The following is a 19740-nucleotide window of genomic DNA, read 5'->3' on the forward strand; positions in this document are numbered from 1 at the left end:
TTCGGAATACCCCTTGTGATGGTATTGAGATATTTTGGGAATTCTGCCAAGTGCAGCATCCAATAACAGAAGAACAAATCCCACCCTGGACCATGGGAGCAACAGCAAGAAAGGTGAGCAATCACCTTCCATCATACAACTTCACATCTTTCATCTATTGGAAAACTAATCACAAACCATTTCATCTTTCGCTCTTTCTGAACTCCACTTCTACTCAAAGTGATAGGAGATTAATTCCAAGTGGAAAGAAAACAATGTAAGGGAATGAGAAGGTCATCAAGGGGTTGTGGCAAACTCGAAGCCCCTGGGAATGGGGAGACAATTTTCCTCTGGTTAGAATCATAGAGGAAATGTACTTGTAGTTGTTGGACACCAATCATTTCAGTCCCTAATATCAGCAGCAGGATTTCCTTGAGGTAGCATTTTAAGTCCTTCAGCTTTATCATCAATGGTCTTCCCTCTACTGTAATGTCAGAAGATCGAGATATTCGCTGATGATTGCACAATGTTCCACACCATTAATGACTTCTGAGTTACTGAAGTTCATTCCATTTTCAGGAAGACATTCAAGTCTTGGCTGATAACATCTGGAAGTAAGATTTGTGCCACACAAGTATTAGGGAATGACCACCTCCGTCAAGAGAGGAACTAGCCATCTTATCCTGATATTCAATGATATTATCATCACAACCAACATTGTGGGTGTTATCTTTGACTAGAAGCTTAACTTGACCCTCTATTTAAACACTGTGACTACAAAAGCAGGTTAGACAGTGTGAATTCTGGAGGGAGTAACTCACCTTTTTACTCCCCAAAGCCTGTCTGCCATCCATAAGGCACAAAGTTGGAAGTGTGATGGAATACTCTCCACTTACATGGATGGGTGCAGCTCCATCAACTCTCAAAGAACTCCACATAGGCTAAGCCTATACACTTGGTTGGCACCCCCTCTATCAACTTAAATATTGACTCCCTTCACTGCTAACACACAGTGACATGTGCTTTATACAAGAAGCACTGCGGCAACTCACCAAGACTCCTTCGACAGCAACTTCCAAAGCCAGGACACCTAACACTGAGAAGCACAAGTGTAGCAGCTACCTGGGAACACCACCACTTGTCAATTCTCTTCCAAGTCACACACCAGATTGACCCAGAAGTATCGCCTCTCATTCGCAATCCTGAGCCTCTCTTTCTGACAGCATTGTGGGTGTCCTTACATGGCACACACTGCAGCACTTCAAAAAGGCAGCTCGAAATCAGCTTTTCCTGGGCATTTAGAAAAGAGCAACAAATGTTGCAGATGCCCATATCCTGCAAAACAATGAGAGAGAAACATTCAGAATGTAATGAGACAAATGGAATCAGACTTTGATCAGATTGTGATGAACAGAGGAAGGCGAGAGGCAGGAGTGATGTGAGAGCGTCTGACAGCACACGGTTAAATCAAGAATAGCCTTGGTTTGCAAACAGTTAAAGTGGGTTTTGGAAAGCAGAAGAAAGACAGAAACTGTGAGCTAAAAAGCAGGAAGTTGGGGGCAGGGAGAAATGTGCGTGTGTGGCTTTGACGTTTTCTTATAATCACCAACAGCTCATGGGGATAGGATATAGGTCGTCACACAGCTACATGACCAATATATATGAAGTTAATGTAAACGTTGTGGATTGGATAATATTAGTTGTAGTTGAGTTGGTGGTAGTCATCTCTACTTCTGAGGTAAAAGGGGTGGAATTTAATGACTGTGGGAAGGCATCTTGGGCACTGGTCAAGTATTGCTGTCTGTAGGAGGCTCCACAGAATTGGGTGATCTGACATGTACCAGGAGAGCATCGTTTAAGCCAATGAGTAATCGGAGGCCAGCAGCTCTTCAGTATCATAAATCTCTCCAGGAGTATTGGCCTTTCCAATACTATGCTCAAACCTGCAGGTTGGATCACTCACAGATCCTGAGGTAAAGCTGAGGAAAGGAAGGAAGGAGCATGTGGGGAATGATGTGGTGATTATTCAACAGCAACGTGTGGGAGGGATTCAAAAGCAAGGGTGGAGCTGAGGCTTTCATTGCTTCTCCCCTCCATTCCTGAGAGTGGATTTCTTAAGCTGGTGCAGAATGCCAGTGAGCTGGGGGTAACTCACAAACCTATTCCCCCCACTCTCCACACTTCCCAGCCGCAGCTTGATGGCCAAGCCAGTAGGAGTCTCCTCCTCAACAATTCCAGCCCACTCCCTTCTGCCTATCCCAATCTCCAACCTTGCCTTAGGAAGCATGGGGTGTCTAATAGGGGTGCCTAAGATTTCGGGCTCCACTCTCACTAACTCTGTAGACTGCAGTGCTGTCTTAGAATTAGAATCCCTACAATATGGGAACAGGCCCAACAAGTCCACACTGACCCTCCAAAGAGTAACCCATCCAGATCCATTCCCCTATCCTATATTTACGCCTGACTAATGCACCTAGCCTACACATCCCTGAAGACTATGGGAAATTTAGTGTGGCCAATTCACCTAACCTGCACATCTTTGGATTGTGGGAGGGAACCGGGGCACCCGAAGGAAACCCGCACAGACAGGGGGAGAATGTGCAAACACTACACAGACAGTCACCCAAGGCTGGAATCAAACCTGGGTCCCTGGCGCTATGAGGCAGCAATGCTAACCACTGAGCCATCGTGTAGTCTTTCTGATGAATTCTCCAACAGTATCATTGTGGGGAATGTACAGGAAATATCTGACGATGTAGATTGCAGAAGTGCAGCTGTACAAGATCTCTGAGGCACTTACACAAAAAAGACCACACAAAACAACTTGACACCCAATACATTTGTCATTTTTTGTGGGTGGCCCAATGGATTTGTCATTGCGTTCCATTAAGTTGAGTGCAAGAATGAATTAATGCATCTCATGAATAGTAAATCGATATATTTGAATTTCCAGTATTGTTTATTAAGAACTGGAGAATGTGTAATGAGAAACATCTAGGAGAAAGTGAGGACTGCAGATGCTGGAGATCAGAGTTGAAAAATGTGTTGCTGGAAAAGCGCAACAGGTCAGGCAGCATCCAAAGAGCAGGAGAATCGATGTTTCGGGCATAAGCCCTTCTTCAGGAATCATTCCTGAAGAAGGGCTTATGCCCGAAAAGTCGATTCTCCTGCTCCTTGGACGCTGCCAGACCTACTGCGCTTTTCCAGCAACACATTTTTAAACAATGAGAAACATCTGTCCAGTATTCCAAAATGAACATATTAATCCAGCATTTGTACTTCTGTCAGCTTCAGAAAGTGAACTGAGGCACATAGCCAATTTTAAATGATGGTAGTCTTTGATTAAAATTCAGCTTGAATCCTGCTTCTCTCTACATAGTTTATGACATCACATTTACACCAACTCAGCTTACATAAAGTAGCTATTACCTCTTCATACCTTCCTAAATCATGTAAAATATACCAGTACATCACTCTATTTAGACTGATTTTTCTTTGCTACTCAAATGTCCTTTGACAAACATCTCTTCTGTACTGACCCCCACCTCATCCTCCAGCACTGAAATGCTGCAAAGACAGCTAAAGTTCAGGCAGCACCCACAAAATCCTCCCATCAAAATGAATGTTTGTATATCAGTGAGTAAACTGAGATAAAAGAATAGCCAGGAGTTAATAGAGAGCCTAAAAGAAGAAATGAGAAAGAAACCTGTACATGATGGGCAGCATGGTGGCTCAGTGGTTAGCACTACTGCCTCATAGCACCACGGTCCTGGATTCAATTCCAGCCTTGGGTGACTGGCTGTGTGGAGTTTGCAAATTCTCCCCGTCTGTGTGGGTTTCCTCCTGGTGCTCTGGTTTCTTCCTCTAGTCCAAAGATGTGAGGTCAGGTGAATTGGCCATGCTAAATTGTTTATAGTGTTAGGTGCATTAGTCAGAGGAAAATGGGTCTGGCTGGATTACTCTTCGGAGGTTCAGAGTGGACTTGTTGGGCAGAGGGGCCTATTTCCACACTGTAGGGAATCGAATCTAATAATGGCCCTAACCATTAAATACCACCAATGAAGGAACCTTCATTTGTTAGGAACACGATGTGATTTATCCTGCTGTGAATAAGTCATGAAGCAGCTCAATATCAGAAGAGATTTGATAATAAATATTTCATTTGGCCTTTCAAGTAATTGACCTTGACACGTGGGCACCCATGGAGCAGCCAGATGCAACATGGTGAACATCTGACTCACAAATGGATGTTGGGTGCCCCCTGCTTTTCTGGGAAACAGGAATGGTATCAGCAAATTTCAGTCCTTTCTCCTTTCTGGTGCTGACTGCTGCCTTACAGCAATTGCTGTTTCCTTCCATTTTAGCAATGGCCCACTTAGAACCTTGTTTGAATTTCAACTCAACACCAAACCACATTGTATTGATGCAATGCAACTTTCATGCAGTTTCCCACTTGGATCAAGTATTTGTGAGGAGAAAGTGAGGACTGCAGATGCTGGAGATCCGAGCTGAAAATGTGTTGCTGGAAAAGCGCAGCAGGTCAGGCAGCATCCAAGGAGCAAGAGAATTGACATTTCGGGCATGAGCCCTTCTTCAGGAAGAAGGGCTCATGCCAGAAACGTCAATTCTCCTGGTCCTTGGATGATGCCTGACCCGCTGCACTTTTCCAGCAACACATTTTCAGATCAAGTATTTGTGAGCAAATAAGGAAGTATCTACCATGTATATTTTCATTAAAATGGCACCCACTAGGGAAAGCCTGTGCAATAAATAGATGAGAGAATGGAGTCAAACAGATTGAGCTCTTGAGGTCATTAGAGGCCACACTTACAATGCAGTAGTGGAACAGGAAGAAAATATACCACAGTGTTCTATTATTTGTTAGGATGGCTCAGTCAATAAATGGATAGTTTATCAAGAGAGACAAGTTTAAGCAATGACACTGAGGGAATGAAAAACTCTCAAACTCTAATGAGATCTGATATATCATCATGTCAGTTTTCATCATGCATTCATTTGTGTTTACTCATTTTCTTCAGATGAAGGGCAATTACTTCACCCAAGCCCTGGAAGTACATTTGAGCAAGCAAATTTTTGAATTTATTTTGCTAAGCTTTATTTTTCATTTTATGGACTTCTCTTCTATGTGTTTTCTTTAGTATTTGTCTCTGCTGTTGCCTTTGCTGCACAAACTGCTGTTACCCTTGTCTCCTCTTGAGGCCACTTAACACCTGAATTGCTTATTCCTGTCACAGACTCTGCAAAGCTGTATGATATGACTATGTGCACTGTGAAATCCTGAAATTAATGTAAACATTTGATGGGGTCCCCTGACCCACACAAGAAATATTACGCATAGAAACTCATACATGTTATAACATGCTGGGATATCGTATTTATTATCTATTTGCAAGGTTACCCAATTGATGCTATATCCCAATTACTGATTCAGTTGTGTGGTTGAATAGAAACATTCTCGTCAATGTCCTGTCGATTCATTTCCATGTAGTGACCAACTGAGGGTCAATGAAACATTTTCAGCCAAGGCAAGTGACTTAGAGGAGTCCAGGGGTACTGAGCTCTCACCTGGGACTCAAATGTTCAACTGCTTCAGTTTTTAAATACAAAACAATTGGAACAGTATGTTGGCAAGCTGAGGCGTTTCACAAAGAACTGACAGCAGGATGATTGTTATTATCTAGTAGGCTCTGGCAGAGATGTCTGAGGCCAAGTGGAACAGGGAACAGGCAATTTTTGTACGTTCATTGAGTAAGAACTTGACTGGGTGTAGATATGAGGATTAAGTAATCACTGGTGTTAGAGTTAGTGGTGTGTGCATTGGAATAAAAGTCTAATGAGAAAAGCTACTGTAATGGCAACAAATATTTATTCCCTGATTTTAAACATTCACGTGTAATATTTTATGAAATTACAATCTCCATTATGTCCATGTCACAAGGCAACTGTCCATTTTAACCCATCCATTTTTTTGAAGTCAAAAGTTGACACCTGATAGCAAACCATTTGCTGGGTCAAGCCCAAAGTTTCTTTCCCTCTCCATCCCTTTCTATTTCCAGCTGGTCCAAACTACCCACTTCCTCGGTTCCAAATAACACACCTTTCCTACCATAATTTGGAGATGCCGGTGTTGGACTGGGGTGTACAAAGTTAAAAATCACACAACACCAGGTTATAGTCCAACAGGTTTAATTGGAAGCACACTAGCTTTCGGAGCGACGCTGATGAAGAACCACCTGATGAAGGAGTGTCGCTCCGAAAGCTAGTATGCTTCCAATTAAACCTGTTGGACTATAACCTGGTGTTGTGTGATTTTTAACTTCCTACCATAATGAATTCTTCATGTGTTGAATTCAAAACTCATCATACTGCTGCTGCTTTGACCCACCTTTCTGTATCTTTCCTTTCGTTCTCTTCTTCCACCTTTCTATACCAGGCTCCTAATTGACTCTGTTTCTGCTTAGTCCTGTGACATGTGGGTTTTATGGGATTTCTTTGTCAATTCTTATTGCTGACCTGACCATGAATCCACCACTTGCCTTCTCAATTTGAAGGATCTTTCCAGTTGAATGCTGATACTTTAAGGTGATATTGTCTGGCTACTAAACTTCTAACCTATATCACATGCTCCTTATTTGGAGCCTACAATTCATCCTAGATCCAACACCAACTTGCATTGATATACGACATAAGCATAACCAAATGTCACAGGGCGACCTGCAAATACCTTAACAAATAAAATGTAACATTGAGTCACATAAATAAGGAGACATCCAGAATAGAGTCTATGTCACGGAGATAGGTTTTAAGGAGTGCCTTGATAGAGGAGACAGATGTAGAAAGGGATTGTGCTTTAGAAAGGGGAATTTCAGAGGTTAGGATTAAGCAACTGCAGGTAACTTCGTTCTGTGATAAAGTAGTCTGTCACAGTGAGGCCTGCAGCTGCTACAGGTCTTTATTCCTCCAGAACTCAATTAGCTTTGTCTTCACATTAAAATAGATGACGCCTTGTGAGATCCCCCGGCGCTATTTAAATTTTCAAGTGTTATCCTCAATAATTCAAATAATAACGGTATGAACAGAAAAACATTTGCAAGGTGCAACGAATTGGATCTGTTGCAAATCCCTGAATTTGGCTTTGTATGAAATTAGACTATTTGCTTTTGTGAAACCTTTTCAAAATTATTGTAATAGCATGAGGATTTCATTTTACTGCTAAGTATATATTGATTGCATTCATAACAATCTCAAAGGACCCCAAGGGACAAAATTCTGAATTGTATTGTGTATTTTAATTCTGGTCAAAATCAAACTCCCCTGAGGCAGTGGTCCAGCACCATCACTATCCTTTAACAACAATTACACTCTCCCGAAGGACCATTCAAATGTGAAATCTGATTTAACTTATGATGAGATAGTCTCATTATAGAGACTCGAATAAACAAAACCTGTTTAAAGTCTCAAAATATGACAAATATGGCTCAGGAAAAAAATCTCTCAATTCATTGAAACAGCTCACATAATCCCTTAATTATTTTCTTTGAAAATGTTGGCCGTCCAAAAACTAAAAAAAATACAGTGCCCATTAATGAGTGTATTCACTCACAATATAGTAGTAAAAAAATTATCAATTCTTCCACTTTGTCTAACAGAGAAGATAACAATGAAAATCAATGCCTGAAGATACTGTTAGGACCATTTGCACACAGATCATTCAACAATAAAAGATAAAAACAGCTCTACAGTTATAATATAGAGGCAGTGACAAAGTGGCATTATTGTTTAATGAGTAATTCAGGATGTCAGGCTAATGTTCTGAGGTTGTGGGTTCAAATCCCATCATAGCAGATGGTCAAATTTGCATTCAACAAGTGTCTGGAAATGAAAGCTAGCCTAACAGTGACCATGTCAAGTCCCATCTGGCATCAGTAAAGCTTCATACGGAAGAAAAATCTGTCATCCTCCAGACTCGCAGTAATATAGTTGGTACATAAATGCCCTCTGGGCAATAAATGCTGGCCTACCCAGTGATGCCCAAATCCCTTGATCCATTAAAGAACAGGTGTACATTTAAGGTAACTAAGACAATCGTTCAGTCATATTTCACATTAGCTTTTGCTGCAAAATTTTCATCAGTTGTCTTTTGTAAAATTCATAACTACTACAACCAATTAAATCCCATTCCATTAATCTAAGGAACATTCGTATGATGGTATGTTCCACCATCTTCCAAACCATAACCATTTCCATCTAGAAGAACAAGGGCAGCAGATACATGGGAACACCACCTCAGAGCCACTGAATTGGAAAACATCACTGTTCCTTCATTGTCATTCGAGCAACATTCTTTCATCCTCCCTAAGGACATTGTGGGTCAACCCACAGCAGGCAGACTGCAGCGGTTCAAGAAGGCAGCTCATCACCACCTTCTCACGAGCAACTAGGGATGGTCAATAAATGCTGGCCCAGTCTGTGATAACCACATCCCACAACAGCATAAAAGAATAAATTTGGAGTTGAATGGTGTTGTAATGGTAATTATCAATATAATGGTACATTTTCAATCGCTGTAAAATGCCATATGGGTTTTTTCGAGCTGGTCCCTTAAGGAAGGAAAACTGCCAGCCACATCTGGCGGGGCCTACATGTGACTCCACACCCAGAGTAATGCATTGTGTCTTAACTATCCTCTGCAAAGCCTCATAAACATAATGGCCGTTCGAGATGGGTAACAGATTCTGGCCTTTGTGACCCATCTTCTATAAAACAGTAAACTAAAAGAGGTAATTAAATTCACTCAATTGCCATGGGAAGGAGGAGTTAGGGAAAACAGCAAAGGGACAGCAACATGGATGCCAGGGTCTTGGATTGGTTCTACAGCTGCACAGAGGTTCTGTTCAGAATCAGTAACTCTATTACCACAACCCTTCATCTAATCCAATCGAGGGGAAGCGGAGATGAACTGAATGAATCAAAAACATGCTCGAAATGCTTTCTAACCTTCTCTTGGATCAATACCAGACAGAGAGCTGAATATTTAGAGCAATATGTTAAAAGTAAACCAACAAATGACTTGTGTTTGGTAACGATGACAAAATACTTAATCTGATTTCAAACATCAAATCAATTCCGAACACTGAAGTCATGACAACCTGGGGCAATCACAGTGAAACTCTGAGTGCTGATGTAATCGAATGATGGAATACGTGACTTCTAACATGAAAACTGTAACTAAATAATATTCAGCCTGGAGTCCGAGGAGTGACAAAAACCAGCTTGGAGATGATGAGGCAAAACCTCACGACTGACAGCTCTGCTGTTTGTTTGTGATAAGTAGCACTCTTCTGTGGCTCTCAACATCATGAACGATTCTCAGCCTCTCAGATAATATTGGCTCCCAGTTACAGAATGTATTAAAAAGAAATCCCCATTTATTAGAGCAACAATCATGTCAATGCTGGGGTCTTCGGACTTCAGCATCGGTTGCCCTTGAGATGTGGCTACAGGCTGCATGAGGCACCTGTGAAGCACCTCTGAAACAAATTGTTGCTGCTGATTGCCTGGTCACAGCAGGAACTGAGTAAACCACAAATAAAGATGTACGCAAGACATTAGTTGCGACTCAGAATGATTTTGCACCTTTTAATCAGTCCATGGGGTATACACATTCTCTGAAATGGCTTAATTAGAAGCCATTGGGACCTCCAGTATACATTGGATTAGTTGTCGAAGATGAATAATTTGAAGGGTTATGGGGTTGAATGTGGGTGCAGTAGTGAATCAGACAGCTCCTACACCAAGGCAAAGGTGGGTACAGCAGATGCTGAAGATCAGAGTCAAGATTAGAGTGGTGCTGGAAAAACACAGCAGGTCAGGCAGCATCCTTGGATGCTGCCCTTCCTGATGAAGGGCTTTTGCCTGAAATATCAATTTTCCTGCTCCTTGGATGCTGCCTGACCTGCTGTGCTTATCCAGCACCATTCTAATCTTATTTCCTACACCAAGTTGTAATACTGGCGTGATGGACCGAGTAGGAGAAAGTGAGGACTGCAGATGCCGGAGATCAGAGTCGAAAAGTGTGGCACTGGAAAAGAACAGCAGATCAAGCAGAATCTGAGGAGCAGGAGAGTTGATGTTTCAGGCATAAGCCCTTCCTGTTTAAGCAGGGCTTATGCCTGAAATGTTGATTCTCCTGTTCCTGGTGATGGATCGAGTGACCACCATTGACCCTCTTATGTTCTATGATTCCTGGAAGGTAGAATTCTCCTTCAGCATGGCCAACAACTGTTCTTAGAAGGATGATTTAAGGAGTAGTTGGTCCTGATAAATCACCCAGCAGTGCTTCGGCAGGACCTTGCCTCAATTGCTCAGCTGAGGATAGTGAGAGTATGAAAGGGAGAAAAACTCAGATATCTGGTCAATAACTTGACTCTTGAAACCCAGATGTTGAGTCATGGATAGGAACTGTGCTGTAGTTCACCTGCACTTGTTAGTAAGTAATCAAAAAGGCTGGTGAATTCATGTGGGGGTAAGGAACATGGGCAGAAGAATGTGGTTCACGTTTGGCCAGCAAATAGGACTGATTTTGAAGAAGAGTTACATAAAAACAGAGAAAATAGGGACAGGAAGAGGCCATTCAGCCCTTTGAGTTTGCTCAGCCATTCAGTATGATCATGGCTGATTGTCCAACTCAGTACCCTGCTCCCGCTTTTCTCCCCTTTGATCCCTTTAACTCTAACGACTGTTTCTCACTCCTTCTTGAAAACATTCGATGTTTTGGCCTCATCCACTTACCGGGGGAGAGAACTTCACTCTCTGGGCGAGGATATTTCTCGTCATATCAGTCCTAAGTAGCCTACCCCATATCCCTAACCCTTGTACTGGACTCCCCAGTCATTGGAGACATCCTTCTTGCATTTACCCCACCTAGTCCTGCTAGAATTTTATAGGTTTCTGTGAGAAATCTCCTCATTCTTTTAAACTCCAATGAATATACTCTAGTCCTAACCAATCCAGTTTCTCTTCATTAAGTCAGTCAGGAATCAGTGGTAAACATTTGTTGCACTCCCTCTATTGCCAGGTCAACCTTCCTCAGGTAACCAGATCAAAACTGCACACAATATTTCAGATGTAGTCTCAAAAAGGCTCCATGTGATTGTAGCAAGCCATCTCTGCTCCTGTTCTCAAATCCTCTCACTGTGAAGGCCAATATACCATCTACTTTCTTTACTGCTGGTTTTCCTGTTTGCTTACTTTCAGCTACTGGTGTACAGGGACAGCCAAGTCTCATTACACTACCCCCTTTCCCAATCAATCGTCGTTCAGATACTAATCTACCTTCCTGTTCTTGCTATCAAAGCGGTTAACCTCACATTTTCCACATTATACTTAATCAATCATACATTTACCCACACATTTAGCTTGTTGGGAGGAGCGGATGACGATAATGCACTGAATGTAGAGAAAGAGACTCCAGAAAAAGAAGTTTAGCTTACTAAAAGATGTGGAAATACTTTTGACTTCAGGCATATTCAGAAGTCAATTTAAATAGAGTTGTTACTGTGGGTGATTTTAATTTCCCCAATATTGACTGGGACTCCCCAATGCCAGGGGTTTGATTGGAAAGAATTTGCTTCCAAGAAATTTCCTTGAAGCTAAATGTAAATAGCCCAACCAGGGAAGGGGCTATGCTAGACCTAGTATTAGGGAATGAGCCTGACTCAGTGATCGATGTTTTAATTGAGGAACATTCTGGAAACAGTGACCATAATTCCACACATTTTAAGTTACTTATGGCTAGGATAAGAGTAGTTCTTGGATGAAAGTATTAAATTGGTGGAAGACTAACTACGACAATATTAGGCAGGAATTGAGGAATGTAGGTTGAGGGTGACTGTTAGATCCACATCTAGCATGTGGGAATCTTTTAAAGGCCAGTTGATTAGAGATCAGGACCAGCATGCACCAGTGCAAATGATGGATAAAGATGGCAGACTTGGGTATGTGCATGACAAGAGGAATTGTGAGCCGAGTCAAAAAGAAAAAGGAGGCATACATCAGGTTTAGGAAATTGAAGACACCAGAGCCCTCGAAGAATATAAAAATAGTAGGACACAACTCAAATAAGGAGTTAGGAGGACTAAAAGGGGCCGTGAAATGCCTTTGGCAAAGAGGATGAAGGTAAATCCTAAGACATTTCATGCTTATATAAGGAGCAAGAGGGTAAGTAGGGAAAGAATAGGTCCACTCAAGGTCAAAGTAGGGAATTTATGCTTGGAGCTGGAGGAGGTGGGTGAGGTCCTTAATCAGTACTTTACATTGGTATTCACCAAGGAAGACATGGTAGATGGTGAGTCTTGAGAGAGGTATTTTGATATTCTAGGGCATATCGATATAAACAAATAGGGATGTTGGGTGTGTTGAAAAGCATCGAGGAGAAAGTGAGGTCTGCAGATGCTGGAGATCTGATTCCTGAAGAAGGGCTTATGCCCGAAACGTCAAATCTCCTGTTCCTTGGATGCTGCCTGACCTGCTGCGCTTTTCCAGCAACACATTTTCAGCTGTGTTGAAAAGCATTAAGGTAGACAAGTCCCCATGGCCTGATGGGATCTCTCCCAGAATACTGAGGGATGCAAGGCAACAGGAATAACCTGAAAGATTACAGGCCAATGAGCTTTACGTCATTGACAGGGAAATTATTGGAGAAGAATCTTAGGGACAGGATTAACTCGATTTGGAAAAATATGGACTTATTAACAAAAAGCATCATGGACTTGATTGAGTTTTTCTGTAAGTGATAAGGATATTGTGGTGAATGTTGTCAACATGGATTTTAGCAAGGCCTTTGTCATGGAATCATGGCAGCATGATACAAAAGGTGAAGTCACATGGGATTTATGGTGAGCTGGTAAGATGGATATCGAACTAGCTTAGTCATAGAAGCCAGAGAGTAGTGGTGGTGGATGGGTACTTTTCACATTGGAGATCTGTGAGCAGTGGTGTTCCACAGGGATCAGTGTTGGGAACCTTATTGAGTGTAACATATTTAAATGATTTAGAGGGGAAGGTAAGTGGCCTGAGCAGTAAATCTGGGATGACACAAAGATTGCGGAACTGCAGATAGTGAGAAGGATTGCTAAAGGATACAGCAGGATATAAATAGAATAGAGATTTGGCAGGGAAATGGCAGACGGAGTTTAATCTGCAAAATTGCGAGGTGATGCATCTTGGGAGGTCCAATCCAGGAGGGAAATATGCAGTAAATAACAGAACATTTAGAAGCATCAACGTACAGAGGGGTTGAGGTGCTAGATTCACAGTTCCCTGAAAGTGACAACAGAAGTGGGGAAGCTGGTCAAAAAGGTATAAAGCATGCTTACCCTAATTGGTGCAGGCATGGAATATAGAAATTGGCAAGTCAAGTTGCAGTTGTATGGAACTTCTGTTTGGCCACATTTGGAATATTCCATGCTGATTTGGTTGTCACACTTCCAGAAGGATATGGAGGCTTTGGAGAGGGAACAGAAAAAGGTCTACAAGGATGTTGCCTGGTTTGGAAGGTATTAGCTAGGAGGAAAGATTGGACAAGCATAGCTTGTTTACACTTGAACATTGGAGGCTGAGGGGCAACCTGATAGAAGTCTACAAAATTATGAGAAGCATAGATAGAATGGATAGTCGGAGTCTTTTTCTCAGGATAGAAATGTCAATTACTAGGGAACATAGGTTTAAACTAAAGGATGGAAAATTTAAAGCGACGTCAGAGACAAGTGTTTTACACAAAGGGTGGTCACATGGCTGGAGGAAGTGGTAGACACAGATACAATAGAAGGCATCTTGACAGAGACATCATTATGCTGGGAATAGAGGAATATGGAGTGCATGGAGTTAAAGGGTTTTTTGTTTAGAAAGGGATCATGTGTGATGATGCTTGGTTGGCCAAAGGGCCTGAGCCTATATTGTACAATTTTTTTGTTGCTTATCTATTAGAACTGAGGGATAGCCCATTACAGAACCAACTGGATTTCACTTCTTATGACATTGGCTTCACATTTGTCTTTCACACTCCACATTTCTCTTTCTTCCTCTTTTGCCAACCCCAGCGCATTTGTTTCCCCATCTCTAGTTGCCCTTGAGAAGGTGATGGTGAGCTGTCTTCCTCAACCGCTGTAGTCCACCTGCTGCAGGTAGACCCACAGCATCCCGATAGAGGGAATTCCAGGATGTTGACCAAGCAAAAGTGAATGAATGGTGATATATTTCCAAGTCATGATGGATCTGTCCATTAGTAAAGAGCTTCCAAGCAACGGTAGTGTCCAAAGACTTTCAATACTAGTTCTCAATTAGAGAGTTTTGAGAAGATTTATAGCTCAGGTTGAGGTTCTGGATGTAGGTTTGCTTGCTGAGCTGGAAGGTTCATTTTCAGATGTTTCATCACCATACTGGGTAACATCTTCAGTGAGCCTCCGGTGAACTGGAGTTTATAGCCAATGGATAGAAGGACAAGGTCAGTGAGGGCTGGAGAAGGTTGAGGTGAGGTAGAAGAGTGTAAGATGCATGGAGTAATGATGTGAAAGTTGTTGATGTGCTTCACTGAACACATCCCAAATGCATAGCCAGTTTAATTTTACCAATAAGCATTTTCATCAAATACTGAGTTCAGAGTTGTAGCAGGTTTTAACTGTGGCAATAAAAGGTTAATGGGAGGAGAGAAACGGGGACCAGATTAGTTCCACTCAGATCCACAGACAGCTGCTTTCCTCAGCTTGAAGAGCCATCTGTCACTGTCCGAATCATTTCTGCCTCAATTAAAGTCTGACTTCTACTTTCAGCAACAATTTCTGAATTGCACACACTCCACACATGCCAGACCTTAGCAAATTAAAATTGAATATTAATGCCTTACACACTAGACATTGCCTCGAAATGCTTTGAGGATAAATACAAAATGACAGCTACCTGTTGCATTCATATCAACCATCAGCATTTGTCGCATTGGTTTTGCTGTTTGTGATGGTCGGCGTCCATGTTTTGGTATTATTGATACTAGATACAGGCAGTCCAGAGGATGCTAGCCGGCTCTGTTCTGGAATCGAATGCAAGTCGGAAAACAATACAGCACTGTACAAGGAAATGGTTTGTAAATATACTAAAAGCTCATAGGTGAGCTCTTTAAAACTGCACCCCTGTGTGAGATTACATTCATTAGTACGACTGGTTGTAAATCAGATGTTTATAAATCAGGGACTCAGTGTATAACACAAAAATAGACATTTATACTGCGCTGATCTCAATTTAGGACATTCCAAATGGTTCAAGCATATTTGTAATGCCACACAAGAGTATGCTACCAAAGGGTCTTTACCAGTTTATAATATTCCTAATTTTACCTTCAATCTTTCTTGTAATGAATCCCATAGTTCTATTGAATTTTTTTTTGTAAATACACTTATTAACAATAAAACTTTTTTGACTTTACAAAAATACAAAGTTATAAGAAAGAACAAATACCAGAATAATAAAAAAACGCAAATTACAATACAACTACCATCTCCTAACTACTAACTGACCCTATAAACAAAATCAAACACTGCAAAACAACACCAATAAATAGGTAAATGACTAAAGAAAACAAAAGAACACGCAAAAACACAAAATAGTTATGCCCTGCGCAAAGCTCCCAAACAAAAAAACTCGGAGCGTTGTATATATACCCAGATTAATTCAGGAGCCCCTCCTCCAGGGCCCAGGACTCAGCAAACCTAACCATCCTGGTTCAACAAAAGCCCTAGTTAAGATAGCTGAAAAATCTGTGTCCAAATAACTCAAAAAGGGCTGACATGTCTTATAAAAAAGGTCTGTTGTGTGGTGAATCATGTTTGTGAAAAATCCAAGGGAACGTACTCCCAAATTAATTTCCGCCATCCCAGCAAGCCCAGTGGGATCTAGGACACCCAATTCATCAGAATCTTCTTCAATGCACAGTATGCAAGAATATTAAATTGTTTCTTCCCATTCCCGTCTAAAGATGATACATTTGATAGACCTAGAAGGAGAGATGTCAGGTCTACTTTGACTTCAGTCCTCAATACCCTCCCTGTCTCTCCTGCCACAGCGCCCCAATAAACACGGAGCCTGTGACGTGTCCAGAAGCAATGGGTAAGAGTACCTACACTTATTTTACATTTGGGGCACATTGAAGATGTCTCTTTTTTAATTTTACCAGATGGGCCGGTGCCAAATTAACTCTGTGCAAAACTTTTAACTGCATAGCGCATGTCCTATTACAGATTGAGACCTTTCGCATGTTCTTCCATATGTCCTCCCACGTTTCAGAAAAGATCTCCACTCCCAGCTCTTGCTCCTAGACCTCACATAACTGGTTAATATCCTGCCATGCCCTGCCACCCAGCAGGCAATAGAGGTTGCTTGTGGCACATAGCAACAACCTCTCTGTATGGGGCTTATAGGGCTTGATGAGAAGCGTAGTCTTCTTCTGGATAGAAGCTAGAAGATAGCCTAACCTGAAAAAAACCAGAAAATATCCACTGGGAAGCCTGTATTTGCGGCTCAATTTCTTGAAAGACATCATAACCTCCCCCTCAAACATGTCTCCCAAAATGGAAACTCCTCTCGCTGCCCGTAGTTTGAACACTGAATCCATCACCCCTGGTCAGAACCCTGGCATACCAACTATGGGAATGAGTGGCAAAGTCTTGGATAAGCAACCCTCACTCTGATGCATTGCCCTCTAAGCCTTGACCGTACTAATAACAATGGGGTTCTGGCAGTGGTCCATAACTGTTTTCATCTTATCCATGGGCAGCAGGTTAATAAGAGGACATTTTGCCTGGGAGGCCTCGATATCCAGCCATATTGAGACTGGATTGTTACCTGCCCAATCGCACACAAGGTTCAGCGAGGAACTCAATTGATACTGCCCAATGTCTGGGAAATCAACTCCTCTCCATCCTTGAGGCAACCACAATTTAGTACGTTTAATGAGGGGCCTCCCACGACACCAAATGAAGGAATTGAACCAACCCATAAATTTCCGTAACATTGACCTGGGAAACATTATAGGGAGCATTTACATGGGATAAAGCAAACGAGGGAGGACATTCATCTTGGTAAGGGCTATTCGGCCCAACCATAAAATTGGAAGAGCCTCCCATCTCTGGAGTTCCCACCTAATATTGTCGTGCAGGTGAGCAAAGTTAGTCTGAAATAACTGATCAAACATGGGGGTAACAAAAATACTGAGGTATTGGAACCCCATCCGTGACCACTTAAAGGGGAACTTGGGCCACCTTCAGCCTCTAGCACTTCCTTAAGTTCCCCCGAAGGCATAGCCTCCGACTTTGCAAAGTTGATCTTATATCCCAAAATAGCCCCAAATGAATTAATGTATTGTATCAGATGGGGGACGGAGGTCATCGGGTCTGATAAAAACAGTAGGATGTCATCCGCATATGATGTAATCTTGTGTACCTTCAATCCCACTTCCGGAGCGGTTATGTGGACGTTCTGAAGAATGGCCTCTGCCAGCGGCTCGATCACCAACGAAAACAACAACGGTGAAAGGGGGCAGCCTTGATGGTTCCCCTGCCAATCCTAAAGTTCCCAGACTTCACCCCGTTAGTGATGACCGCGGCCAGAGGGTAGCGATACAAAACCTCCACCCACCTGGCAAAAACCCCACCCAACCCAAACCGCTCTAAGACATAAAAAAGGTACGGCCATTCCACCCAGTCAAATGCTTTCTCTGTATCTAAGGAATTCACTGACCCTGGATCAATCATTGCTGGCATGCTTGGATCATATTCAGCATCCTTCTAATATTATTAGAGGACCCACGACCCCTTATAATATAGGACAACATCTTCTCAAATCTCAGTGCCAAAATCTTAGATAAAATCCTAAAATCTGAATTTGATAGAGAGATGGGCCTGTATGAGACGCAATCCTCAGGAACCTTCATTCCTCCTTAGAACATCTTGACACCAAGAACAGCCACGTAAGAATCGTACTCATTGACTACAGTTCAGTCTTCAACACTATTATCCCCTCGAGACTGATTACTAAACTTAGTGATCTCAGACTAAACCCCACTTTCTGCAACTAGATCATCAGTTTCCTGATCCACAGATCACATTGAATGAAAATTGGGGACAATATTTCATCCTCACTATCACTCAACACAGGAGCTCCCCGGCGTGCGTACTCAGCCCCCTGGTGTATACCCATGACGGTGTCGCTAAATACCAGATTAGTGCCATTTACAAGTTTGCTGATGACACCACCATAGTCGGTTGAATCTCAGATGGTGACGAAACAGACTACAGATGGGAGGTGGAAGACCTAGAAAAATGATGCACTGAGACCACCCTTGCACTCAATGCCAGCAAAACCAAGGAACTCATTATTGACTTTTGGCAGGATGTTACTCATGCCCCCCTACACATTAACATGTGGATGCACTGGTTACAAAGGCACAACAATGTCTCTTCTTCTTCAGGCAGCTGAGGAAATTTGGCATGACAGTGAATACCCTTGCCAACTTTTATAGGTGTGCCATCAAGTACATTCTGTCTGGATGTATCAGTAACTGGTATGGCAACTGTACCATTCAAGATCGGAGATGGTTACAGAGAGTGGTGAACTTGGCCCGGACAATCACAAATGCCGGCCTCTCATCTATAGAATCCATCTACCAGGCCCACTGTCAAGGAAAGGCCACCAGCATTCTCAAAGATCCATCCCACCCTGGCAATGCTTTTTTCCAACCTCTACTACTGGGGAGAAGGTACAGAAGCCTGAACACATGCACCAGCCGATTTCGTAACAGTTTGCATCCTACTGTTGTTAGAATACTGAATGGACTCACAAACTCTTAACATTGGCCTGGACCTGTGTTTTGTTTTTGTTGCTGTTTACCTATTATTTACTATCTATGCTACTTATCTATGTGGTCTGTCTGTACTGCTCGCAAGACAAAGCTTTTCACTGTGCTTCGCTACATGTGACAATAAATTCAATTCAATTCAACCTTCCCCTTCTTAAGAATGAGGGAAGTATTAGCTTCTCTCAAAGATGGTGGTAGGCATTCATGCACATAGGAGTGATTGTACATTTCCAGCATCGGCCCTGACAGAATGCCTGTAAACTCCTTATAAAACTCACTGGGGAGACCATCACGGGCAGGCATGTTCCCACTCTGAAGTTGCCTCACTGTCTCTTGTATTTCCTGAACTGTCAGGGGGGCATTAAGGAGTGAAGCCTATTCCAAGGTGATCTCCGGGAGGTCCAGGCTCTTAAAAAAGGTTTCCAATTTGGCCCACCCATCCTCGCAACCTTCAGACCGATACAATTCAGTGTAAAATCCTCTAAAAAGCTTCATTAATTCTTTTGGCATTGTATGTAAGGACCCAGCCCTGTCTCTTACCACAGTAATGGAAAGGGGAGCACACTTTTTCCTAGTCAGATACGTAAAACACTTCCCTGGTTCATCCCATACTCGAACATCTTTTGTATGGCAAAAGCAAATTCTTTCCTTGTGGTTTGTGTGAGTACTAAATTCAGGGCGGCCCAGAGGGCCATAATCTGATGTAGCTTGGTCACTGAAGGCCTCATAAAATGTGCCACCTCAGCCGCTTTCAGCTGTGTCTCAAGTAGACACTGCTATTCCCCATTCTGTCGTTTCCGGCTAGCCGAATAGGAAATAGCTAATCCCTTAGCAAAGGC

This window comes from Hemiscyllium ocellatum, chromosome 32 (assembly GCF_020745735.1).
Source record: "Hemiscyllium ocellatum isolate sHemOce1 chromosome 32, sHemOce1.pat.X.cur, whole genome shotgun sequence".
Taxonomy (NCBI): domain Eukaryota; kingdom Metazoa; phylum Chordata; class Chondrichthyes; order Orectolobiformes; family Hemiscylliidae; genus Hemiscyllium; species Hemiscyllium ocellatum.